This window comes from Salminus brasiliensis, chromosome 21 (genome assembly GCF_030463535.1).
Source record: "Salminus brasiliensis chromosome 21, fSalBra1.hap2, whole genome shotgun sequence".
In the NCBI taxonomy this organism is placed as follows: Eukaryota; Metazoa; Chordata; class Actinopteri; order Characiformes; family Bryconidae; genus Salminus; species Salminus brasiliensis.
This window is the reverse complement of record NC_132898.1, coordinates 23,380,570-23,407,704: the sequence shown is the minus strand read 5'-3', so window position 1 is coordinate 23,407,704 and position 27,135 is coordinate 23,380,570. Positions and strand designations below refer to the sequence as shown.

The 27,135-nt window shown below is 39.2% G+C and overlaps 1 pseudogene; it reads right to left on the bottom strand.

The window, feature by feature from the left end:
- Positions 1-222: 222 nt before the first annotated feature.
- LOC140543415 (uncharacterized) lies at positions 223-26,322 on the bottom strand (annotated as a pseudogene).
- Between the last annotated feature and the right edge of the window lie 813 nt (positions 26,323-27,135).

The following is a 27,135-nucleotide window of genomic DNA, read 5'->3' as shown; positions in this document are numbered from 1 at the left end:
CTTTTTATATGTTATTGAACGAGTTACGTTATGTGGATTAGTACATCTACTGTGAACACTTACATGACTGCATGCTCTTTCTGAATTTTGTGCAATACAAAAAATACAAACAACTGATGGTTTTTCCTGCAGTTTTATTGAACTGAAATTGTGAAATTGGACATTGAACAAGAAATGGATATTATATCATTGCTTGTTAGTGTCTGGTATGGTCTTCATCCATTATTCTGCCACCTCCTTGCCCTGAAACACAAGTATCCTTTATTAGCAAAACTCTAAATCTTATAAAGTCTATTGTGGTTTTTAATGACATCTTGAGCTAAGAGTGATTTGATAAAGTTATCTAACTGAATTAGAACAACAAGTGGAGAAGAACAAGGAATTATTTTAACTTAAAACTAACCATGTTAAAACATGTATTACTGTGATGTTAATTAAAATTCCACTGTTGGAATACATTTTTGACCAAGTAAAATGTACCTTTCCAGCATCGCGGCTCTTGACTCTCAGCTTGTTGACCTGGGATTCAGCGATGTCAGCACGCTCCTGAGCCTCCTCCATTTCATGCTGCACCTTCCTGTACCTGGACAGGTGAGTGTTGGCCTGCTCCTCCTGTGAGTAAAAAACATCACCTATTTTAGTGTTTTTAGTATAGTACAGTATCTGCATGTTCATCTGTGTATTTGTGTCATGTATTGTAATGCACCACATGAAGCAGATTATACGATGCACACTTACAGCTTCCTCAGCCTGTCTCTTATATGCCTTTACTTTGAGCTGAAGCTTATCCACCAGATCCTGCAGTCTATTCACATTCTTCTTGTCTTCCTCAGTCTGAAAAGGATGTTCTAATTTAAGGGTTTACTTTATGTAAAATTATTCTTAAAGCCAGTCTGTTTTTATATTTCTGTACCTGGTAGGTGAGCTCTTTCACTCTCCTCTCATATTTACGAACTCCTTTAACAGCATCGGCACCACGTCTCTGCTCAGCTTCAACCTCTGTCTCCAGCTCACGCACCTAGAACAAATCTGAATTAGTGAAGGTCACAAAATCACAGGTTCTTTAATGCGCTGTTGATAGAACATACCCTAGACTCAAGTTTCTGGAGCTGTTTCTTTCCACCCTTCATGGCAAGGTTCTCAGCCTCATCCAGGCGATGCTGCAGATCTTTGACGGTAACCTCAAGGTTCTTCTTCATCCTTTCCAGATGAGCACTGGTGTCCTGTTCTTTCTTCAGCTCCTCTGCCATCATGGCAGCCTAAAGAATGAGCCAGGAAGTGGGTTTAGTGTTGTCATTGTGAATCACATAGGCAGAAGATCTATGTAGTTAAACACTCACATCAGTAATGGCCTTCTTAGCCTTCTCTTCAGCATTTCTGGCCTCCTGGACTGTATCATCCACCTCACCTTGGACCTGAACCAGATCAGCCTCAAGCTTCTTCTTGGTGTTGATTAGACTGGTATTCTGTAGAAAAAGAAAACAGTATTTAATCATTTGAAGATGATTATAAAAGTAAATGTAAGGTTCTAAGATTGTTGAACGTACCTGAGAGTGCAGCAGTGCCACACGTTCACTGACATCCACCAGCTCCTGTTCAGCCACTTTGCGGCCTCTCTCTGTCTGTTCCAGTGCAGATCTCAGCTCCTCAATCTCGGCCAGCATCAGGTTATTCCTGCGCTCCACCATGGCAACCTGCTCCTTCATGTCTTCCTGTCCTCTAACAGCATCGTCAAGGTGCAGTTGGGCATCCTGATGTGAAAGTAAAAAAGGTTTTCTGAATGTTTTCCTCCACAAAGTTTCTAAATGATTGCAAGAAGATCTTGGAGGTTTACCTTGAGCTGTCCTTGGACGTTTCTGAGCTGTTTCTGGGCCTCAGCAGCCTGACGGTTGGCATGGCTCAGCTGAATTTCCATCTCGTTAAGATCTCCCTCCATTTTCTTCTTGACTCTGAGGGCATCGTTCCTGCTCCTGACCTCAGAGTCCAGAGTGCTCTGCATGGACTCAATAACTCTCTGGCTGTTCCTCTTGATTTGCTCCATCTCCTCATCCTTCTCAGCCAGCTTCCTGTCAATCTCACCCTTTACTTGGTTGAGCTCCAGCTGGACACGAAGAATCTTGGACTCCTCATGTTCAAGTGTGCCCTGAAGAATTGTGTAAAATATTGGTAAATTGCAAATTCAGATTCCTGCAACTTAAACTCATTAAGGTTATGTGTAAACTTCACCTCAGCTTCCTCAAGAGCAGTCTGGATTTCTGATTTCTCCGTCTCCACTGTCTTCTTTGCCTTCTCCAGTTCATGGATGGACTTTCCAGTCTCACCAATCTGTTCAGTCAGGTCAGAGATCTCCTCTGCAGAAGTAAGAGGAATATGTTTCTTATTTAAGATCTACCAAGCTCTAGAGATAATCTTTCTATGTTCATTTCTGAGGTACATACGCTGCAAATTCTTGTTCTCTCTCTTGAGGGTCTCCAACTGGTCAAGAGCTTCCTCATATGAGTTCTTCATCTTAAAGAGCTCAGTGCTGAGAGAGCGAGCCTCTTTCTGAGCTCCTTCCAGTTCAGCCTGACCTTCTTCATACTTCTGCTTCCATTCTGCCAGCACCTGAAAATGACAAGTAGAATTAAATGTCAATTTTAACATGTTGATGGTTAATGATGATTTGGCAAGTGATCACCATAATGATCACCTTGTCAAAGTTCCTTTGCTTCTTGTCAAGGTTTGCAGCTAATGCATTGGCTCTCTCAACATCAATCATGAGGTCCTCCACTTCACCCTGCAGTCTCTGCTTGGTCTTCTCCAGAGAGGCACACTTGGAGTTCACAGCTTCAATAGATTCCTCAGCATCCTGTAGACGCTGGGCAAGCTTTTTCCTGAGAAAGTCAAGTTGTGTAATGTTACATTTTGATTTATTTTAAATTTGTATCATATGTCTATCTGTTATTACTGTCCATATTTCACTTACTTGGACTCCTCAAGCTCCTCAGTACGCTGGATGGCATCGGTCTCGTATTTGCTTCTCCACTGAGCCACCTCACTGTTGGCCTTGGACATTCCACGCTGAAGCTCACCCTTGGCCTCCTGCTCCTCCTCAAACTGCTCTCTGAGCAGGTCACAGTCATGACGAGCTGATTGTACAGCATGAGCCAGGGCGTTCTTCGCCTAAAATTCAGCACCCATTTTTTTCAGTAATTAATTTATGAAATTGGGTGCTTGGGTGTTAAAGTTGGGTCAAAGTGGCAATATTGCATTTTAATAGTACCTTAACTTCCTCCTCAATTTGTCTCTTGAGTTCCTCAATCTGCTGTGTGTAAGCTTGTTTTCCTCTGGTCAGCTGAGAAACAAGTGCTTCCTTCTCCTCCAGCTGACGGCCAAATTCCCCTTGGAAAAGGTTTGAGCAGGTTAGTTGAGAAATGACAGATTGCCCTGAATTATTTCCCCTCTTTAGTTATTGTGGCTCTAATTACCATTCTCAGTCTGAAGTCGTGCTCTTTGTGCACTGATGTCATTCAGTTGACGGACGTGTTCATCACTTTTAGCTTTGAGTTCACTCAGCTGGTCCTCAAGAGTACGACACATCTTCTCTAGATTTGCCTATGTGTGTACATGAAATGAAGAAACACAGTGACACCTTACATTAATGAGCTTTTCATTCAAAAATGTTGCGGTGTGTCCCATATGCTTTATGTTGTGCAATACTTCAGACACATTCCATCAAACCTGGTTTTGCATAGATGTGGATAAAACAGGTCATTTCCATTTTAGAAAGTTGAGCTTTTCACCCCAATGTCAAATAAACACACCTTTGCTTTTGCCACAGCCTCCATGTTGCTGGACAGGTCATCTATCTCCATCTTATATTCACTCTTCTCTTTCTCCAGCTTCTGTTTGACCCTCTGAAGGTTGTCGATCTGCTCTCCAAGCTCAGCAACACTGTCAGCTTGTTTCTTGCGGAGAGCAGCAGCTGTGGCTTCATGCTGCAGAGTGGATTCTTCTAGATCACGGCGCAGCTTCTGGAACTCAGCCTCACGCTTCTTATTCATCTCAATCTGAGCAGCAGTGGCACCACCAGCCTCCTCGAGCCTCTCACTGATCTCTTCAAGTTCCCTGGAGAGATCAGCTCTCTGCTTCTCAACTTTAGCCCGAGCTGCACGCTCAGCCTCAATTTCCTCCTCCAGCTCCTCAATACGAGCCTAAAAAATATATATATTGATTGTCATCCTGATCAATCTTATTGATTGTGAGTATAAGTATACTGTTTTCTGCAGAGTTCATTTACCTGGAGTTCCTTAATCTTCTTCTGAAGCTGAGCACCCAACGTCTGTTCATCCTCAATTTTGCTCAGAAGTTGGCTAGTTTCAAAGTCCTTCCTGTTTGAAAAATGCATCAGGAAAACAATTTAGCATTTGTCAGTGACTGGAGTCTAAAAATACTGACAAATTCATTTGTAGTCTACACTCTTTGGTGATACATACTTCTTGATCTTTTCCTCAGACTGCTGCTTGTCATTCTCCAGATCCATTATGGACTCCTGGGCGAGTTTCAAGTCACCCTCAAGCTTCCTTTTGGCTCTCTCAAGGTCCATACGAAGTTTCTTCTCTTGCTCCAGTGAACCTTCAAGCTGTAATTTATGAAAACCATGAGCTGCATTTTTAAACAAAGGGACGTAACTGTCCATTATTACACTTATTTTATTTTAGTCAGGTCTTACATCATCCACTTGTTGTTCAAGCTTTGTCTTGGATTTGGTCAGAGTGTTGACTTTGTCTTCCTCTGCTTGAAGATCATCCAGAGTCTGCTGGTGTGCTTCTTGGAGAGACTTCTTCTCCTTGGTGAGCTTGGCAATGCTCTCATCCTGAGAGGCCATCTCCTCAGTCAAGTTCTTCACCTGTGTAAAGACATTTTTTTAAACATTAGTGCCAAATGGTGTATCTGTTTATATTACTCCCTGAATATTTGAAATATTAAATTAAATGTGAATTTATTTTTTATATAATAAATATTAACCTTGTTCTCAGTGGCATGTTTCTCCTTCTCCACTTTAGCCAAGGTGAGCTCCAGATCATCAATATCCTTCTTCAGCTCAGAGCACTCATCCTCCAGTTTCCTCTTCTTGGCGGTCAGCTCAGCATTGATTTCCTCCTCATCCTCCAGTCTCTCATTTGTCTCTTTGAGTTTGGCTTCAAGCTGGATCTTACTCTTGATGAGCCCCTCACACCTTTCCTCAGCATCTGAGAGGTTCTCAGATTCCTGTAAATGTAATGATTTTAGTACCAGTGAACATTATCCAACATGCTTCAAAGTTTTACAACTTAACATTAAATTCTTACAGATGTAACTTGCAGTTGCAGGTCATTTTTCTCCTGAAGAAGTGACACCATCTTCTCCTCAAGATCTTTCTTCTTGGCCAGTGCCTTTGCCAGATCCTCCTTCATTTTCTCATAATTCTCCTTCATGGCAGCCATTTCTTTCTCTGTCTCTGCACTCTTCAGCAGAGGCTTGATCTTGAAGTACAGCTTCATCCATGGCCAGTGTTTCACATTCATGAATGAGCGGATGTTGTACTGGATGGAATAGATGGACTCTCTGCAATTGAAAATGACCCAGTTATGCATACATCTTATTTAGAGCTACGTCTGTTTTATTTTAGTTTGTAGCAATTCCATTTAAAGGGTTTCTGCATGTTTGCCTCAATCCAAATATACCTCCTCTCCATCATCTTGACAAACTCTCTCCTCATAAGGTAGCCACGGCAAAGAGCTTGAGTCATGGTCACCAGAGATGCCAATTTCTCATCTCGCATCTCCTCAAGTGTACCCAGCAGACCAGCTTTGAAGAACACCTATGTACAGATAACATGAAAATATTCAGGGTGAATTATGTGAGCGGTGGGAGCGGAGCGAGGCGTGGATTTTTACAAAGCTGTTTTCTCTTGCTCCAATATCGCGCCAGTGTAACATGTGATTTTGGCCCATAATGCAATTTCTTCCAAAATGATTATGTCTAGTCAATATGCTGAATTTTGCCTGATCTTTTGTTTTATATGTCTTATTGCGTTGATCTGAGTGGAAAGCATTTCTCTACCAGTTGTACCATGTATGTCTATGTATGTAACAAACAAACATTAATTTAATTACTTTGATTAATTTGAATATGAAAGGGGCCCTGTTGTTTTTATGTTGGTTTTTAGTAGCTTTATACAGAAGCTTTTTTACAGAAGATTTTACAATTTATTTCTTAACAAGGACATGATTAGTCTTTCTTGCAGATTTTTTATAACTAGTATTAATGGAAGCACTTACTTTGGTGTGCCCAAACTTGTACTGGGTGTGGTCCACATCAATGGAGCCCAAGAGTTTCTCTGAGGCTTTCTTGTTGTCAATGAACTGCCCCTCTGGGATAACACTGGCATTCAATACTTTGTATCTGAATGAAGAAGATTTATAATCGTTTTTTAGTTTAGCAGTAATTATTACATTTGTTTTAGAGTTTTAAATAATAAGATTAAGAAAATGACCTTTGCTTAAAGTCAGCGTAGAGGATTCTGCTGGGGAAGCCCTTTCTGCAGATTCTGATACCCTCCAGCACACCATTACACCTCAGCTGGTGGATAACCAAGAAGTTCTCCATCAGACCTGGAGGAGCAAGAGTATGTTAGTATTTATAGTTGTATAGTTTTAAGTTTAAAAAGTCTTCCTAGTTCACAAAAAATACACTTTGGAAAGTGCCTACCTGGAGTCTTGGACTCATTTGGAATCAAGCAGCGCACAAAGTGAGGGTGAGTGCTCCTCAAGTTGGACATGAGCTTTCCTAGATTCTCCTGTGCAGTTTTATTTTACACCAGTTTAGCTACATTTGCACATTGTGATTTTTATTGTCAGCACATACAGCTCATATACATTCATGTTTTTCTAATAATATGAAATTCTCATGAAATCTTACCCTGAACAATGCAGATACCGTCTGGAAAGAACCACCCTTCTTTTTGCCAGCCTTCTTGCCTTTGCCGCCAGCATCTGTAGATAATTAATATAATCCACCATTATGAAAGTATCATTGGTACTGCAGTGTTATCCTGATGTGTATGTCTAAAGTTTACTATCAGATATAATTTTGTACCTTACCATCAGCACCTGCATGAGTTAAATACAGTAAGGACAGCAGTTTGTTTGCTGATTTCTGGTACAGCTGCACAACAGAGTCATTCAGGGGGTCCTTGTTCTTGTCCAACCAGCCAGAAATGTTGTAATCCACAGTGCCGGCGTAGTGCACCAGAGAGAAGTGAGCTTCTGCTTTACCCTTGGCTGGTTTTGGCTTTTGGAAAGCATTAGTTTTGCCAAGATGCTGGTCGTGCAGCTTGTTCTTGAAGGATGTGTCTGTTGCCTTGGGGAACATGCACTCCTCTTCCAGGATGGAGAAGATGCCCATTGGCTGATGGTGACAGACTGTTATTAGTGCCAGTAAAAGCAACATTGCATTGTTTATTGTTTTTTTTGAAGGTTGTCGTTGATTCTACACAACTTACCTTCTCAATCAGCTCAATGCAAGCGGCCAAGTCCATACCAAAGTCAATGAACTCCCAGTCAATTCCCTCTTTCTTGTACTCCTCTTGTTCCAGCACAAACATGTGGTGGTTGAAGAACTGTTGCAGTTTCTCATTTGTGAAGTTAATGCAGAGCTGCTCCAAGCTGTTGAACTGTTACAGCAGATCAATATATTAGACATTTGCAGAACTGGAGAATAAGGTTTATCAGAATTTAAGAATTTAAGAGCAAATACTTACATCAAAGATCTCAAATCCAGCGATGTCCAGCACACCAATGAAGAACTGCCTTGGCTGCTTTGTGTCCAACATCTCATTGATACGCACGACCATCCACAAGAACATTTTCTCATAGATAGATTTACAAAGAGCCATGACAGAATTGTTCACCTGTAGAGTCCAAAAATATGCTTTGGTCCTGTGTTGATTTTTTTTTTTCAATTCAAAGTCTTATTTGTTTTGTCAGTTACACAATGTCTCATTACCTGAGGTACAGTCTGGCCTTTGGTCACATACTCATTTCCGACCTTCACTCTGGGGTAGCACAGAGCTTTCAGCATGTCAGCAGAGTTCAGACCCAAGAGGTAGGCGATTTTATCAGCCACTGAAAAAAAGTGACGGTTAGTATTTAAAAATGGAGCTTTCTATTGTGCTTCAAAATATACCCACCTAAATTGTGTGATATAGTTACACTTTTTAAATTGAATTGATGCACCTCAATTGTTCAATTGCCATGATTCATAAATGGTAATTCTCATTACAGTAGAGGTACTCAAGGGGAATTGTATTGTTTGAGTTTGCTATTGGTATTGATTGACTTTTGCCTGCACTACTATGATTTTTTTGCAGTATGAAATTAAGAAGTGTGTATAAATAATGTTAAAAACACATTATCAGGACATAAATTCTTGATTGACCTAAATAACATGTTTACCCTCAGTGCCATCAGGCTCAGCCTGCTCCTCTCTCTGCTTCTGCTTGAACTTCATATTGCCATGATGCACCACAGCACCAGTCAGCTTGTAGATGTTGATTTTCTCATCAGCGGTGAAGCCCAGGATGTCAATAGCAGTCTGGATTTGGTGAAACAGTGGATAGACCGTTGAAGATGAGACACATATTTAATAATGCCTATATGAAGTTTAGTGAACTTGTGCTTACATCTGTGGCAATGAACTCCTCCACATCATTGATGCTCTTGACTGTGATTTCACCCTGGCTGATCATATGGTAGTCATAGGGGTTGGTGGTGATGAGCAGTGCCTCTGTGTGGAAGAAATAGTAAAATCAATCTTTCGAAAATTACGCCTAACATGAAAAAGACTAAGACTTTTATATTCCATACCAAGCAGCTCTGGCTTGTGTCCAGTCATGAGCTGGTAGAAGATGTGGTAGCTCCTCTCAGCAGACAGCTGGAAAGTGACTCTTGACTTTTCCAGTAGATCTGTTGATACATTGTTAATTTTAATTAGATACAGCATTTTGTTAATGCTTTGTGTGTGACTTAAAATGGTTTAGAAAAAAGACTGTGACACTGAAACGTCTATTCTGTGAAGGTTCCACATCGATTGGATGTCTGCCATGTGTATTTTCATTGCAAATTCCCATTTAGATTTGCAGAAATCTGATGTTTATCTCCATGTTTTACAAGTAACTGGGAAGTCACATTATGATGTACAGAACTACATAACATTCTTCACCTGTACTGAATGAAACTTACATGTTTCAATATCAGCTGAGGCCAGTTTGCCAGTTTGCCCAAAATGAATTCTGATGAATTTACCCTGGAAATCCAAAAGGATGTTTAGATTAATTATTTATTCTTTTGTTGTGCGTTTTTGTTACACTTGCTGAGAGTAAATCTGGGGATCTAACAGTATTTGTTTGTACTCACAAAACGAGAGGAGTTGTCATTTCTGATGGTCTTGGCATTACCATAAGCCTCCAGCAGGGGGTTGGCTGCAATGATTTGGTCCTCCAGTGAACCCTAGAGATCACAGCACATATTTTAATGAGGAGTTCTCACACAAATGCTTTCAGAATCCTGTTTGTCTTTTCATTTACCTGCATTTTGCCAGGAACAGGCTCTGCCTTCTTCCCACTCACTGCAACTGTTGCAAAGTACTGGATGACACGTTTGGTGTTAACAGTCTTTCCTGCACCAGATTCTCCACTGGGGATATAACGAGATTTAACAACCAGTGATTAACACTGTTGCCTGAAGTAAAGTCTTACTTACTTTGCCCTTTCTTACGCTTTTTAGGGATTTTTTTTCAAACATCATTTGGAAGTTTATTTTATCTTTCGCATGATTGAATAAACCATCACATGATCAATTTGAGTTTTTTGTAATTATCAGCAAAATCAGCATAATTAGAAAGGAAAATTAGAATAGGAATTGGTATGTTTAGCAAGACAATACGGAGTGAAACCTCAGTAGTTTTTGACCAATAATGTTTTTAGAAACCTTTTAAGTGACTGAATTAGCCTTTGAATATTTAAAACGAGGATGCATCAATCAAGAATACAACAATAACAAAGCTTTCATAGTGTTATATGTCTGCACTTACGTAATCAGGATGGACTGGTTCTCACGATCTAAAAGAAATTATAGCACGTTATTCCTTATACTCCATTGTTACAGTATAAGAGTGCAGAAACACTTTGTCAGAATGGTTACAGTCGTACTTTGCTTCTCTTACATCAATTGATCTGTGAATATTGTTTTTCCATTTAAAAACAAATGGCATCATACCTGTGAGCATGAACTGATAGGCATTATCAGAGATGGAGAAGATGTGGGGTGGGGCTTCAATTCTCTTCTTGCCTCTGTATCCAGTTACAACAACTGCGTCATACACTGGGAGCCACTTGTAGGGGTTCACAGTGACGCAGAACAACCCTGAGTAGGTCTGAAGATGTGAACAGAAGGTTATCATGGAGTAACCTCTCATTTATAAACAGTCTAATTCAGTCTTTCAGTTTTAAACTTACGTAGATCATCCATGCTGCGTAACGCTCTTTGAGGTTATACAACACACAAGGCTCGTTGAGGTGGGTCATCATGGCCATGTCCTCAATTTTGTCAAATTTGGGAGGGTTCATAGGAAAGATTTCATCTTCCTTAACTGTGAGGGTCTGTGAAGTGAGAAGGATTGTAGTATTACACAAAAGTCACCTGAACACAGTTTACATCAAGTTTATGTAGGTATATGGAGTTTGCAGCAGTGTGCAGTACATACATGTTAGAAGTAATAGATTAAGATTAAGTGGCTTATTTCATATTCAAGTATTGTATATTAAAATATGTACGTAATCAAAAACTTTCTGTGGCCTCACATTGTATATGAAGGTTTTATAAACTTCTTAAATAATTACTTTGAATAAGTATTAATTATATTATTATTATTATTATTATTATTGTTAATAATAATAATACAAATAATTATAATACTACATTTTTATTAAGTAATTAAAATGTGTTATGATAAAGTAATTTATAATGTTTTTTTGTTTAAAATAAAAGACTAAAGCTCCAGAATGAGGAGTGCAACCAATTGCAATGAATTATTACTGCCTCTGTATGACTACAGTTTACTCACAAGTGCACTTATTTATACACCAAATTAAATAAATTAACTAAAATCAAATTGTTGATTGAATTTGGAGAAAATGTAACTAGTGTACATCTCATATTTTAATCAGTTTTATTCATAAACCACAGAATATGGTGAACAACAATCTCATAATTCATGTTTCACTTACTTTTCCGCACAGAGTTTCGACAGTGGCTTTACCACCCTCTTTACTCTTCAGTGTACCCTTCAGGTACATCTCAGCAGGCTCACACACAAAGAAGGCTGTTTTAGCATCAAAGGGTTTGTTCTGAGCCTCAATCCTCTCCTTGTCTGGCTTGCGGAGGTAGATGGCCGCTGGGCCAAAACACTCCATCTCTCCATCCCCCATGATGACGTTTTACTGTGAAGTTAGATGTTTGTCATTTCTGTTGCAAATTCACATTGGCATGCTTCATGAATGACTTATTTTGTATTGAACTGCAGCTCTCTGGATCTCCTGGCATTTTTCAATGTTATCTCTTTTTCTTCTAGTTTGGTTGAATCTTATATAGGCTAGTGACATGTAGAAGAAGTTACTTTGCACAAGTTACCTTTTTTCCCAAGTATAGGAAAGTGGTTGGCAGTTGTTTGGCAGTTGAATCTTAAAGATGAAAACAAGACAAGTAGTTAAGAAATGATTGACGATCAGAATAAAATACATTATAAATACTAATAAATGATTAGTTTTATGAGAATGTTTCTACGAAAATATATCAAGTAATTAACATCATGTACTCACCTATGCAGGGTGCCTGGGGTAGCCTCAGTGCTTGGGGGAGCCTCTTATATAGCCCCATTAACATTCACTCAGCAGAAAGTTCAGGCTATGTTTGGTCATGGATTCTTGCTTGATGGATTTCCTCCATAAGTGGCAATGATGAGGGCATGCTCATGTATCATACTTTAAAGTACTGGCGTTCTGTATTAGGCTCATTTCAGTAAACCTAATTTCTATACAGAACTTTTCTAACAAGGCTATAATCTTGAAAATGAGGCCTTTTTTGAACAGTTTTGATCAGTATTTTTTTAAACTTTTGGGGGGCTCATAAAAGTCAGAAAAGAGGATACACACTAATTAATAATATTATTTCAAATAATGGGCATGATTAATCCCTTCAATGTCAGCAAATATCCTAATGTACTGTGTAAAAGCCATGTGGACATGCAAATGGTCCATATTTTTCTTCTAGTTTTATTTTTAAGTTTGCATGCTAGCCCATTTAAAAGGATTCTAGGGTTACAAGAAGAGTCCTCTTTTTAATGAGTTTTGGCACTGAAGAAATCCTAGATCAAATTTGGAGAAGCTGTGTGATCTCACTGGTGTTCTGTTGCAGGGTCAGTGCAACCTTTTTAGGTTATACATAAATAAATTGGCCCTGTCACTTTATTCTGAACTTATTACCCAGTTATCTATAAATTCATCTGAATTTAAGTTTTTCATTTCTTCATTAGTTCTTTATGGCCCACTGTGATAAAAAGTCTGTTAAAAAACTGTTAAGTTAATATCTGTATTTAAAGCATGCGTCAACAGTAGTTTTTAATTTAACATTTCAAATATATTTGTTATTTGATACCAGACTGGTTTACTACCTTCTTCACTAAAGTCTTCAATGTCCTACATTGCTGAATTTGAGTTGTTTCTCTTTTTTTATTTCCATACAAATATGTAATCAAAGGGCTAACTGAGCTTAGATACTAAAGATTCTAACTAAGCAGTGTGCTCTCACTTTGGCCAAAACAATTTTTAAAAGATGATTTTCATACCAGAGTATAACACTTATTTCCAAATGAAATACAATATGTCTTTGGCAGACCATTACTAGGCAGTGAAAGTTCAGAGGCCATTGCTTGTGATGAACTGGAATCATAAATTGAAATTGTGAAATGCAATATCTTAGTATAATATTCTCATTAGGAATTACCGCAGATATAGAAGCCAAATGCTGTCAGAGGTTGAGAATTTTAGTCCACTTCTGAAGGCAGTATAAAAGAGTTTAGCCAGACCCCCTAAGAGCTCCTCGGTTGCTTGAGAAGGACAGTCTCTGAAGTAAGTCTCTGACCATAACAACCCCATTTTGCACATTTGTCTGTATTGTAGGCTGTTTATCTGTGTGGTGATTTAAATGTACATGGGGACCAGTCAATGTAAGAGACTTAAATATGGACAGTTGTTATAATCTGTAATTGTTCATTTATTCACAGTAATTGACAGACAGTGTAAGATAGCAATGGGCATCACGACTCACATTGCGCAGGGTGTGCGATAGCGCCCTTCATCTCTATGCAATAACACTTACCTCGTTTATTTTCCTCGTTTATGGTCATGGAATCACATAGCATTGTACCCTTTACCATGTGCTGTCTGCTGTTCTTGTTGGATGCATTTGTGTTGTAATAAACAGATGACATTATGGTTAAATTGCTTGCTTTAATTGATGCTTAAATCATAAACATAGTTCATCATTTGACTTTTTTGATTGTTGGCAATTAAAACTCTTTATCTTCACCTACCAGAATGAATAGACATATTAAATCTTCGCAACTCTTGGCTGTGATGAATTTAATTTAGTACTTATCATCATTCCATTATCAATACCAACCATTGTTGATGATTTTGGGGGGAGTGGTGGCTTAGCAGTTAAAGCACTAGGCTACTGATGACAGGGTTGTGGGTTTGATACTCTGGCTCATCAAGGTGCCACTGTTGGGCTCTTGAACAAGACCATTAACACTTTCTGCTCCCCGGGCACCACAGCGATGGGTCAATGGTGGTTATTATGGGTGTCTTGGTCTTTGTAAGCACTGTGGACAAGTGAGTGATGCCCTGCCTCATAAAATACATTCTAATGAAGGTTTACAGATTTGGAATATATATATATAATTGATCTGATTAGGCATGTCATGCCTGCAATATATGCTGTAACTGGATCTCCCTTCCCCAAATTTGGTCCCTCCCTATATCACATGGCCCCCAGGCTGAGAAGGTGAGGATGAGGGCTTCTCATCATTTTCTTGAATTGCTCAACAGGTCAGGTTTAGCCTTTAGGTCATAACCTTTTAAATTGATTTGTTTGTTCGATTTTGTATTTGTCAATGAAATTCATTGCAAATAAATTCAAATACAGTAAAAGTTTTGTATGCAGTCTGACAGTGTCATTTGCAATTAAGGCATTTAGCAACTTACAAAAGTGCTTCACTGTTTACTCAAATACCCATAGCTAGTTTGTATAGACTAGGATCCAAAGATAACTTGCTTAGATGCTTAGATACTTCTAAATACAAACGTTAGTATAGAGACCATAATACTCAACACTACACTTTGCCCAAGTACTCTCCAAGTACTGTCATCTTTCCACTAATTGAAGAGGCATTTAGCTGGTGTTTTTTAATTGAATTGTTTTATCGACTTTGTATTTATCAATACTAAACACATGACATTTATAAAAAAAATCAAATACAGTACAAGTAAGATTTGTGTGCAGTCTGACAATGCCATCTTATTTAGAAGTCTTTTATTTGATGTTTGACTTCAAGTGATACACCTAGAATCCTAATTGTTGTTTTTCTATCAAACCACTCCTTTGTTGTGGAAATATGAAACACTGATTTTTATCAACTTGTAATCAATCACTTTTTATATGTTATTGAACGAGTTACGTTATGTGGATTAGTACATCTACTGTGAACACTTACATGACTGCATGCTCTTTCTGAATTTTGTGCAATACAAAAAATACAAACAACTGATGGTTTTTCCTGCAGTTTTATTGAACTGAAATTGTGAAATTGGACATTGAACAAGAAATGGATATTATATCATTGCTTGTTAGTGTCTGGTATGGTCTTCATCCATTATTCTGCCACCTCCTTGCCCTGAAACACAAGTATCCTTTATTAGCAAAACTCTAAATCTTATAAAGTCTATTGTGGTTTTTAATGACATCTTGAGCTAAGAGTGATTTGATAAAGTTATCTAACTGAATTAGAACAACAAGTGGAGAAGAACAAGGAATTATTTTAACTCAAAACTAACCATGTTAAAACATGTATTACTGTGATGTTAATTAAAATTCCACTGTTGGAATACATTTTTGACCAAGTAAAATGTACCTTTCCAGCATCGCGGCTCTTGGCTCTCAGCTTGTTGACCTGGGATTCAGCGATGTCAGCACGCTCCTGAGCCTCCTCCATTTCATGCTGCACCTTCCTGTACCTGGACAGGTGAGTGTTGGCCTGCTCCTCCTGTGAGTAAAAAACATCACCTATTTTAGTGTTTTTAGTATGAGTACAGTATCTGCATGTCATGTATTGTAATGCACCACATAAAGCAGATTATACGATGCACACTTACAGCTTCCTCAGCCTGTCTCTTATATGCCTTCACTTTGAGCTGAAGCTTATCCACCAGATCCTGCAGTCTATTCACATTCTTCTTGTCTTCCTCAGTCTGAAAAGGATGTTCTAATTTAAGGGTTTACTTTATGTAAAATTATTCTTAAAGCCAGTCTGTTTTTATATTTCTGTACCTGGTAGGTGAGCTCTTTCACTCTCCTCTCATATTTACGAACTCCTTTAACAGCATCGGCACCACGTCTCTGCTCAGCTTCAACCTCTGTCTCCAGCTCACGCACCTAGAACAAATCTGAATTAGTGAAGGTCACAAAATCACAGGTTCTTTAATGCGCTGTTGATAGAACATACCCTAGACTCAAGTTTCTGGAGCTGTTTCTTTCCACCCTTCATGGCAAGGTTCTCAGCCTCATCCAGGCGATGCTGCAGATCTTTGACGGTAACCTCAAGGTTCTTCTTCATCCTCTCCAGATGAGCACTGGTGTCCTGTTCTTTCTTCAGCTCCTCTGCCATCATGGCAGCCTAAAGAATGAGCCAGGAAGTGGGTTTAGTGTTGTCATTGTGAATCACATAGGCAGAAGATCTATGTAGTTAAACACTCACATCAGTAATGGCCTTCTTAGCCTTCTCTTCAGCATTTCTGGCCTCCTGGACTGTATCATCCACCTCACCTTGGACCTGAACCAGATCAGCCTCAAGCTTCTTCTTGGTGTTGATTAGACTGGTATTCTGTAGAAAAAGAAAACAGTACTTAATCCTTTGAAGATGATTATAAAAGTAAATGTAAGGTTCTAAGATTGTTGAACTTACCTGAGAGTGCAGCAGTGCCACACGTTCACTGGCATCCACCAGCTCCTGTTCAGCCACTTTGCGGCCTCTCTCTGTCTGTTCCAGTGCAGATCTCAGCTCCTCAATCTCGGCCAGCATCAGGTTATTCCTGCGCTCCACCATGGCAACCTGCTCCTTCATGTCTTCTTGTCCTCTAACAGCATCGTCAAGGTGCAGTTGGGCATCCTGATGTGAAAGTAAAAAAGGTTTACTGAATGTCTTCCTCCACAAAGTTTCTAAATGATTGCAAGAAGATCTTGGAGGTTTACCTTGAGCTGTCCTTGGACGTTTCTGAGCTGTTTCTGGGCCTCAGCAGCCTGACGGTTGGCATGGCTCAGCTGAATCTCCATCTCATTAAGATCTCCCTCCATTTTCTTCTTGACTCTAAGGGCATCGTTCCTGCTCCTGACCTCAGAGTCCAGAGTGCTCTGCATGGACTCTATAACTCTCTGGCTGTTCCTCTTGATTTGCTCCATCTCCTCATCCTTTTCAGCCAGCTTCCTGTCAATCTCACCCTTTACTTGGTTGAGCTCCAGCTGGACACGAAGAATCTTGGACTCCTCATGTTCAAGTGTGCCCTGAAGAATGAAGTAAAATATTGGTAAATTGCAAATTCAGATTCCTGCAACTTAAACTCATTAAGGTTATGTGTAAGCTTCACCTCAGCTTCCTCAAGAGCAGTCTGGATTTCTGATTTCTCCGTCTCCACTGTCTTCTTTGCCTTCTCCAGTTCATGGATGGACTTTCCAGTCTCACCAATCTGTTCAGTCAGGTCAGAGATCTCCTCTGCAGAAGTAAGAGGAATATGTTTCTTATTTAAGATCTACCAAGCTCTAGAGATAATCTTTCTATGTTCATTTCTGAGGTACATACGCTGCAAATTCTTGTTCTCTCTCTTGAGGGTCTCCAACTGGTCAAGAGCTTCCTCATATGAGTTCTTCATCTTAAAGAGCTCAGTGCTGAGAGAGCGAGCCTCTTTCTGAGCTCCTTCCAGCTCAGCCTGACCTTCTTCATACTTCTGCTTCCATTCTGCCAGCACCTGAAAATGACAAGTATAATTAAATGTCCATTTTAACATGTTGATGGTTAATGATGATTTGGCAAGCCCTTCACCTTGTCAAAGTTCCTTTGCTTCTTGTCAAGGTTTGCAGCCAATGCATTGGCTCTCTCAACATCAATCATGAGGTCCTCCACTTCACCCTGCAGTCTCTGCTTGGTCTTCTCCAGAGAGGCACACTTGGAGTTCACAGCTTCAATAGATTCCTCAGCATCCTGCAGACGCTGGGCAAGCTTTTTCCTGAGAAAGTCAAGTTGTGTAATGTTACATTTTGATTTATTTTAAATTTGTATCATATGTCTATCTGTTATTACTGTCCCTAATTCACTTACTTGGACTCCTCAAGCTCCTCAGTACGCTGGATGGCATCTGTCTCATATTTGCTTCTCCACTGAGCCACCTCACTGTTGGCCTTGGACATTCCACGCTGAAGCTCACCCTTGGCCTCCTGCTCTTCCTCAAACTGCTCTCTGAGCAGGTCACAGTCATGACGAGCTGATTGTACAGCATGAGCCAGGGCGTTCTTCGCCTAAAATTTAGCACCCATTTTTTTCAGTCATTAATTTATGAAATTGGGTGCTTGGGTGTCAAAGTTGGGGCAAATTGGCAATATTGCATTTTAATAGTACCTTAACTTCCTCCTCAATTTGTCTCTTGAGTTCCTCAATCTGCTGTGTGTAAGCTTGTTTTCCTCTGGTCAGCTGAGAAACAAGTGCTTCCTTCTCCTCCAGCTGACGGCCAAATTCCCCTTGAAAAAGGTTTGAGCAGGTTAGTTGAGAAATGACAGATTGCACTGAATTATTTCACCTCTTTAGTTATTGTGGCTCTAATTACCATTCTCAGTCTGAAGTCGTGCTCTTTGTGCACTGATGTCATTCAGTTGACGGACGTGTTCATCACTTTTAGCTTTGAGTTCACTCAGCTGGTCCTCAAGAGTACGACACATCTTCTCTAGATTTGCCTATGTGTGTACATGAAATGAAGAAACACAGTGATACCTTACATTAATGAGCTTTTCATTCAAAAATGTTGCGGTGTGTCCCATATACTTTATGTTGTGAAATACTTCAGATACATTCCATCAAACCTGGTTTTGCATAGATGTGGATAAAACAATTAATTTCCATTTGAGAAAGTTGAGCTTTTCACCCCAATGTCAAATAAACACACCTTTGCTTTTGCCACAGCCTCCATGTTGCTGGACAGGTCATCTATCTCCATCTTATATTCACTCTTCTCTTTCTCCAGCTTCTGTTTGACCCTCTGAAGGTTGTCGATCTGCTCTCCAAGCTCAGCAACACTATCAGCTTGTTTCTTGCGGAGAGCAGCAGCTGTGGCTTCATGCTGCAGAGTGGATTCTTCTAGATCACGGCGCAGCTTCTGGAACTCAGCCTCACGCTTCTTATTCATCTCAATCTGAGCAGCAGTGGCACCACCAGCCTCCTCGAGCCTCTCACTGATCTCTTCAAGCTCCCTGGAGAGATCAGCTCTCTGCTTCTCAACTTTAGCTCGAGCTGCACGCTCAGCTTCAATTTCCTCCTCCAGCTCCTCAATACGAGCCTGAAAGAGACGTATTCAATATTTAAACATTAACTGACATCAGAATATCAAATGTTACCAAATTCCCCATAAAAATCTCCAGAGATGATATACCTGGAGTTCCTTAATCTTCTTCTGAAGCTGAGCACCCAACGACTGTTCATCCTCGATCTTGCTCAGAAGTTGGCTAGTTTCAAAGTCCTTCCTGTTTGAAAAATGTATCACAATTTAGCATTTGTCAGTGACTGGAGTCTAACAATACTTACAAATTCATTTGTAGTCTACACTCTTTGGTGTTACATACTTCTTGATCTTTTCCTCAGACTGCTGCTTGTCATTCTCCAGATCCATTATGGACTCCTGGGCGAGTTTCAAGTCACCCTCAAGCTTCCTCTTGGCTCTCTCAAGGTCCATACGGAGTTTCTTCTCTTGCTCCAGTGAACCTTCAAGCTGTAATTTATGAAAACCATGAGCTGCATTTTTAAACAAAGGGACGTTACTGTCCATTATTACACTTATTTTATTTTAGTCAGGTCTTACATCATCCACTTGTTGTTCAAGCTTTGTCTTGGATTTAGTCAGAGTGTTGACTTTGTCTTCCTCTGCCTGGAGATCATCCAGAGTCTGCTGGTGTGCCTCTTGGAGGGCCTTCTTCTCCTTGGTGAGCTTGGCAATGCTCTCATCCTGAGAGGCCATCTCCTCAGTCAAGTTCTTCACCTTTTAAAGACATTTTTTTAAACATTAGTGCCAAATGGTTTATCTGTTTATATTACTCTCTGAATATTTGAAATATTAAATTAAATGTGAATTTAATTTTTATATCATAAATATTAACCTTGTTCTCAGTGGCATGTTTCTCCTTCTCCACTTTAGCCAAGGTGAGCTCCAGATCATCAATATCCTTCTTCAGCTCAGAGCACTCATCCTCCAGTTTCCTCTTCTTGGCGGTCAGCTCAGCATTGATTTCCTCCTCATCCTCCAGTCTCTCATTTGTCTCTTTGAGTTTGGCTTCAAGCTGGATCTTACTCTTGATGAGCCCCTCACACCTTTCCTCAGCATCTGAGAGGTTCTCAGATTCCTGTAAATGTAATGATTTTAGTACCAGTGAACATTATCCAACATGCTTCAAAGTTTTACAACTTGACATTAAATACTTACAGATGTAACTTGCAGTTGCAGGTCATTTTTCTCCTGAAGAAGTGACACCATCTTCTCCTCAAGATCTTTCTTCTTGGCCAGTGCCTTTGCCAGATCCTCCTTCATTTTCTCATAATTCTCCTTCATGGCAGCCATTTCTTTCTCTGTCTCTGCACTCTTCAGCAGAGGCTTGATCTTGAAGTACAGCTTCATCCATGGCCAGTGTTTCACGTTCATGAATGAGCGGATGTTGTACTGAATGGAATAGATGGACTCTCTGCAATTGAAAATGACCCAGTTATGCATACATCTTATTTAGAGCTACGTGTTTTATTTTAGTTTGTAGCAATTCAAATATACCTCCTCTCCATCATCTTGACAAACTCTCTCCTCATAAGGTAGCCACGGCAAAGAGCTTGAGTCATGGTCACCAGAGATGCCAATTTCTCATCTCGCATCTCCTCAAGGGTACCCAGCAGACCAGCTTTGAAGAACACCTATGTACAGATGATGTGAAAATATTCAGGGTGAATCATGTGAGCGGTGGGAGCGGAGCGAGGCGTGGATTTTTACAAAGCTGGAAAGTCACTGTTTTCCTTTGCTCCAATATTGCGTCAGTGTAACATGTGATTTTGGCCCATAATGCACTTTCTTCCAAAATGATTGTCTAGTCAATATGCTGAATTTTGCCTGATCTTTTGTTTTATATATCTTATTGCATTTATCTGAGTGGAAAGCATTTCTCTACCTGTAGTACCATGTATGTCTATGTATGTAACAAACAAACTTTAATTTAATTACTTTGATTCATTTGAATATGAAAGGGGCCCTGTTGTTTTTATTTTGGTTTTTAGTAGCTTTATACGGAAGCTTTTTTACAGAAGATTTTACAATTTATTTCTTAACAAGGACATGATTAGTCTACTAATCTATACTAAACTAGTATTAATGGAAGCACTTACTTTGGTGTGCCCAAACTTGTACTGGGTGTGGTCCACATCAATGGAGCCCAAGAGTTTCTCTGAGGCTTTCTTGTTGTCAATGAACTGCCCCTCTGGGATAACACTGGCATTCAATACTTTGTATCTGAATGAAGAAGATTTATAATCGTTTTTTTAGTTTAGCAGTAATTATTTCATTTGTTTTAGAGTTTTAAATAATAAGATTAAGAAAATGACCTTTGCTTAAAGTCAGCGTAGAGGATTCTGCTGGGGAATCCCTTTCTGCAGATTCTGATACCCTCCAGCACACCATTACACCTCAGCTGGTGGATAACCAAGAAGTTCTCCATCAGACCTGGAGGAGCAAGAGTATGTTAGTATTTATAGTTGTATAGTTTTAAGTTTAAAAGGTCTTCCTAGTTCACAAAAAAAATACACTTTGGAAAGTGCCTACCTGGAGTCTTGGACTCATTTGGAATCAAGCAGCGCACAAAGTGAGGGTGAGTGCTCCTCAAGTTGGACATGAGCTTTCCTAGATTCTCCTGTGCAGTTTTATTTTACATCAGTTTAGCTACATTTGCACATTGTGATTTTTATTGTCAGCACATACAGCTCATATACATTCATGTTTTACTAATAATATGAAATTCTCATGAAACCTTACCCTGAACAATGCAGATACCGTCTGGAAAGAACCACCCTTCTTTTTGCCAGCCTTCTTGCCTTTGCCGCCAGCATCTGTAGATAATTAATATAATCCACCATTGTATCATTAGTACTGCAGTTTCATGCTGATGTGTATGTCTAAAGTTTACTATCAGATATAACTTTTATATGTATGTTTTATCACCTTACCATCAGCACCTGCATGACTTAAATACAGTAAAGACAGCAGTTTGTTTGCTGATTTCTGGTACAGCTGTACAACAGAGTCATTCAGAGGGTCCTTGTTCTTGTCCAACCAGCCAGAAATGTTGTAGTCCACAGTGCCGGCGTAGTGCACCAGAGAGAAGTGAGCTTCTGCTTTACCCTTGGCTGGTTTTGGCTTTTGAAAAGCATTACACTTGCCAAGATGCTGGTCGTGCAGCTTGTTCTTGAAGGATGTGTCTGTTGCCTTGGGGAACATGCACTCCTCTTCCAGGATGGAGAAGATGCCCATTGGCTGATGGTGACAGACTTTTATTAGTGCCAGTAAAAGCAACATTGCATTGTTTATTGTTTTTTTTTAAGGTTGTCGTTGATTCTACACAACTTACCTTCTCAATCAGCTCAATGCAAGCGGCCAAGTCCATACCAAAGTCAATGAACTCCCACTCAATTCCCTCTTTCTTGTACTCCTCTTGTTCCAGCACAAACATGTGGTGGTTGAAGAACTGTTGCAGTTTCTCATTTGTGAAGTTAATGCAGAGCTGCTCCAAGCTGTTGAACTGTTACAGCAGATCAATATATTAGACATTTGCAGAACTGGAGAAAAAGGTTTATCAGAATTTGAGAATTTAAGAGCAAATACTTACATCAAAGATCTCAAATCCAGCGATGTCCAGCACACCAATGAAGAACTGCCTTGGCTGCTTTGTGTCCAACATCTCATTGATACGCACGACCATCCACAAAAACATTTTCTCATAGATAGATTTACAAAGAGCCATGACAGAATTGTTCACCTGTAGAGTCCAAAAATATGCTTTGGTCCTTGTTGTTTTTTTTTTCAATTCAAAGTCTTATTTGTTTTGTCAGTTACACAATGTCTCATTACCTGAGGTACAGTCTGGCCTTTGGTCACATACTCATTTCCGACCTTCACTCTGGGGTAGCACAGAGCTTTCAGCATGTCAGCAGAGTTCAGACCCAAGAGGTAGGCGATTTTATCAGCCACTGAAAAAAAGTGACGGTTAGTTTTTAAAAATAGAGCTTTCTATTGTGCTTCAAAATGTACCCACCTAAATTGTGTGATATAGTTACACTTTTTAAATTGAATTGATGCACCTCAATTGTATAATTGCCATGATTCATAAATGGTAATTCTCATTACAGTAGAGGTACTCAAGGGGAATTGTATTGTTTGAGTTTGCTATTGGTATTGATTGACTTTTGCCTGCACTACTATGATTTTTTTGCAGTATGAAATTAAGAAGTGTGTATAAATAATGTTAAAAACACATTATCAGGACATAAATTCTTGATTGACCTAAATAACATGTATACCCTCAGTGCCATCAGGCTCAGCCTGCTCCTCTCTCTGCTTCTGCTTGAACTTCATATTGCCATGATGCATCACAGCACCAGTCAGCTTGTAGATGTTGATTTTCTCATCAGCCGTGAAGCCCAGGATGTCAATAGCAGTCTGGATTTGGTGAAACAGAGTGGATAGACCGTTGAAGATGAGACACATATTTAATAATGGCAATATGAAGTTTAGTGAACTTGTGCTTACATCTGTGGCAAGGAACTCCTCCACATCATTGATGCTCTTGACTGTGATTTCACCCTGGCTGATCATATGGTAGTCATAGGGGTTGGTGGTGATGAGCAGTGCCTCTGTGTGGAAGAAATAATAAAGTCAGTCTTTCGAAAATAACGCCTAACATGAAAAGGACTAAGACTTTTATATTCCATACCAAGCAGCTCTGGCTTGTGTCCAGTCATGAGCTGGTAGAAGATGTGGTAGCTTCTCTCAGCAGACAGCTGGAAAGTGACTCTTGACTTTTCCAGTAGATCTGTTGATACATTGTTAATTTTAATTAGATGCAGCATTTTGTTAATGCTTTGTGTGTGACTTATAATGGTGTAGGAAAAAGACTGTGACACTGAAACGTCTATTCTGTGAAGGTTCCACATCGATTGGATGTCTGCCATGTGTATTTTCATTGCAAATTCCCATTTAGATTTGCAGAAATCTGATGTTTATCTCCATGTTTTACAAGTAACTGGGAAGTCACATTATGATGTACAGAACTACATAACATTCTTCACCTGTACTGAATGAAACTTACATGTTTCAATATCAGCTGAGGCCAGTTTGCCAGTTTGCCCAAAATGAATTCTGATGAATTTACCCTGGAAATCCAAAAGGATGTTTAGATTAATTATTTATTCTTTTGTTGTGCGTTTTTATTACACTTGCTGAGAGTAAATCTGGGGATCTAACAGTATTTGTTTGTACTCACAAAACGAGAGGAGTTGTCATTTCTGATGGTCTTGGCATTACCATAAGCCTCCAGCAGGGGGTTGGCTGCAATGATTTGGTCCTCCAGTGAACCCTAGAGAACACAGCACATATTTTAATGAGGAGTTCTCACACAAATGCTTTCAGAATCCTGTTTGTCTTTTCATTTACCTGCATTTTGCCAGGAACAGGCTCTGCCTTCTTCCCACTCACTGCAACTGTTGCAAAGTACTGGATGACACGTTTGGTGTTAACAGTCTTTCCTGCACCAGATTCTCCACTGGGGATATAACGAGATTTAACAACCAGTGATTAACACTGTTGCCTGAAGTAAAGTCTTACTTACTTTGCCCTTTCTTACTCTTTTCAGGGATTTTTTTCAAACATCATTTGGAAGTTTATTTTATCTTTCGCATGATTGAATAAACCATCACATGACCAATTTGAGCTTTTTGTAATTATCAGCAAAATCAGCATAATTAGAAAGGAAAATTAGAAAGGGACTTGGTATGTTTTGCAAGACAATACGGAGTGAAACCTCAGTAGTTTTTGACCAATAATGTTTTTAAAAACCTTTAAGTGACTGAATTAGCCTTTATATTTAAAACGAGGATGCGTCAATCAAGAATACAAAAATAACAAAGCTTTCATAGTGTTATATGTCTGCACTTACGTAATCAGGACGGACTGGTTCTCACGATCTAAAAGAAAATATAGACCGTTATTCCTTATACTCCATTGTTACAGTATAAGAGTGCAGAAACACTTTGTCAGAATGCTTACAGTCGTACTTTGCTTCTCTTACATCAATTGATCTGTGAATATTGTTTTTCCATTTAAAAACAATTGACATCATACCTGTGAGCATGAACTGATAGGCATTATCAGAGATGGAGAAGATGTGGGGTGGGGCTTCAATTCTCTTCTTGCCTCTGTATCCAGTTACAACAACTGCGTCATACACTGGGAGCCACTTGTAGGGGTTCACAGTGACGCAGAACAACCCTGAGTAGGTCTGAAGATGTGAACAGAAGGTTATCATGGAGTAACCTCTCATTTATTAAACAGTCTAATTCAGTCTTTCAGTTTTAAACTTACGTAGATCATCCATGCTGCATAACGCTCTTTGAGGTTATACAGCACACAAGGCTCGTTGAGGTGGGTCATCATGGCCATGTCCTCAATTTTGTCAAATTTGGGAGGGTTCATAGGAAAGATTTCGTCTTCCTTAACTGTGAGGGTCTGTGAAGTGAGGGAGGATTGTAGTATTACACAAAAGTGCAAGTCACCTGAACACAGTTTACATCAAGTTTATGTAGGTATATGGAGTTTGCAGCAGTGTGCAGTACATACATGTTAGAAGTAATAGATAAAAATTAAGTGGCTTAGTGGCATGATTTTGCAGTTTGTCATGATTTTAAAAACATATTGGTCTAATTACTTTAGATTTCATATTGTATTTCATAAGTATTGTATATTAAAATATGTACTTAATCAAAAACTTTCTGTGGCCTCACATTGTATATGAAGGTTTTATAAACTTCTTAAATAATTACTTTGAATAAGTATTAATTATATTATTATTATTATTATTATTATTGTTAATAATAATAATACTAATAATTATAATAATACATTTTTATTAAGTAATTAAAATGTGTAATGATAAAGTAATTTATAATGTTTTTATGTTTAAAATAAAATACTAAAGCTCCAGAATGAGCAGTGCAACCAATTGCAATGAATTATTACTGCCTCTGTATGACTACAGTTTACTCACAAGTGCACTTATTTATACACCAAATTAAATAAATTAACTAAAATCAAATTGTTGATTGAATTTGGAGAAAATGTAGCTAGTGTACATCTCATATTTTAATCAGTTTCATTCATAAACCACAGAATATTGTGAACAACAATCTCATAATTCATGTTTCACTTACTTTTCCGCACAGAGTTTCGACAGTGGCTTTACCACCCTCTTTACTCTTCAGTGTACCCTTCAGGTACATCTCAGCAGGCTCACACACAAAGAAGGCTGTTTTAGCATCAAAAGGTTTGTTCTGAGCCTCAATCCTCTCCTTGTCTGGCTTGCGGAGGTAGATGGCCGCTGGGCCAAAACACTCCATCTCTCCATCCCCCATGATGACGTTTTACTGTGAAGTTAGATGTTTGTCATTTCTGTTGCACATTCACATTGGCATGCTTCATGAATGACTTATTTTGTAGTGAACTGCAGCTCTCTGGATCTCCTGGCATTTTTCAATGTTATCTCTTTTTCTTCTAGTTTGGTTGAATCTTATATAGGCTAGTGACATGTAGAAGAAGTTACTTCGCACAAGTTACCTTTTTTCCCAAGTATAGGAAAGTGGTTGGCAGTTGTTTGGCCGTTGAATCTTAAAGATGAAAACAAGACAAGTAGTTAAGAAATGATTGAAGATCAGAATAAAATACATTATAAATACTAATAAGTGATTAGTTTTATGAGAATGTTTCTACGAACATTTATCAAGTAATTCACATCATGTACTCACCTATGCAGGGTGCCTGGGGTAGCCTCAGTGCTTGGGGGAGCCTCTTATATAGCCCCATTAACATTCACTCAGCAGAAAGTTCAAGCTATGTTTGGTCATGGATTCTTGCTTGATGGATTTCCTCCATAAGTGGCAATGATGAGGGCATGCTCATGTATCATACTTTAAAGTACTGGTGTTCTGTATTAGGCTCATTTCAGTAAACCTAATTTCTATACAGAACTTTTCTAACAAGGCCATACTCTTGAAAATGAGGCCTTTTTTTAACAGTTTTGATCAGTAATTTTTCAAACTTTTGGGGGCCTCATAAAAGTCAGAAAAGAGGATACACACTAATTAATAATATTGTTTCAAATAATGGCCATGATTAATCCCTTCAGTGTCAGCAAATATCCTAATTTACTGTGTAAAAGCCATGTGGAC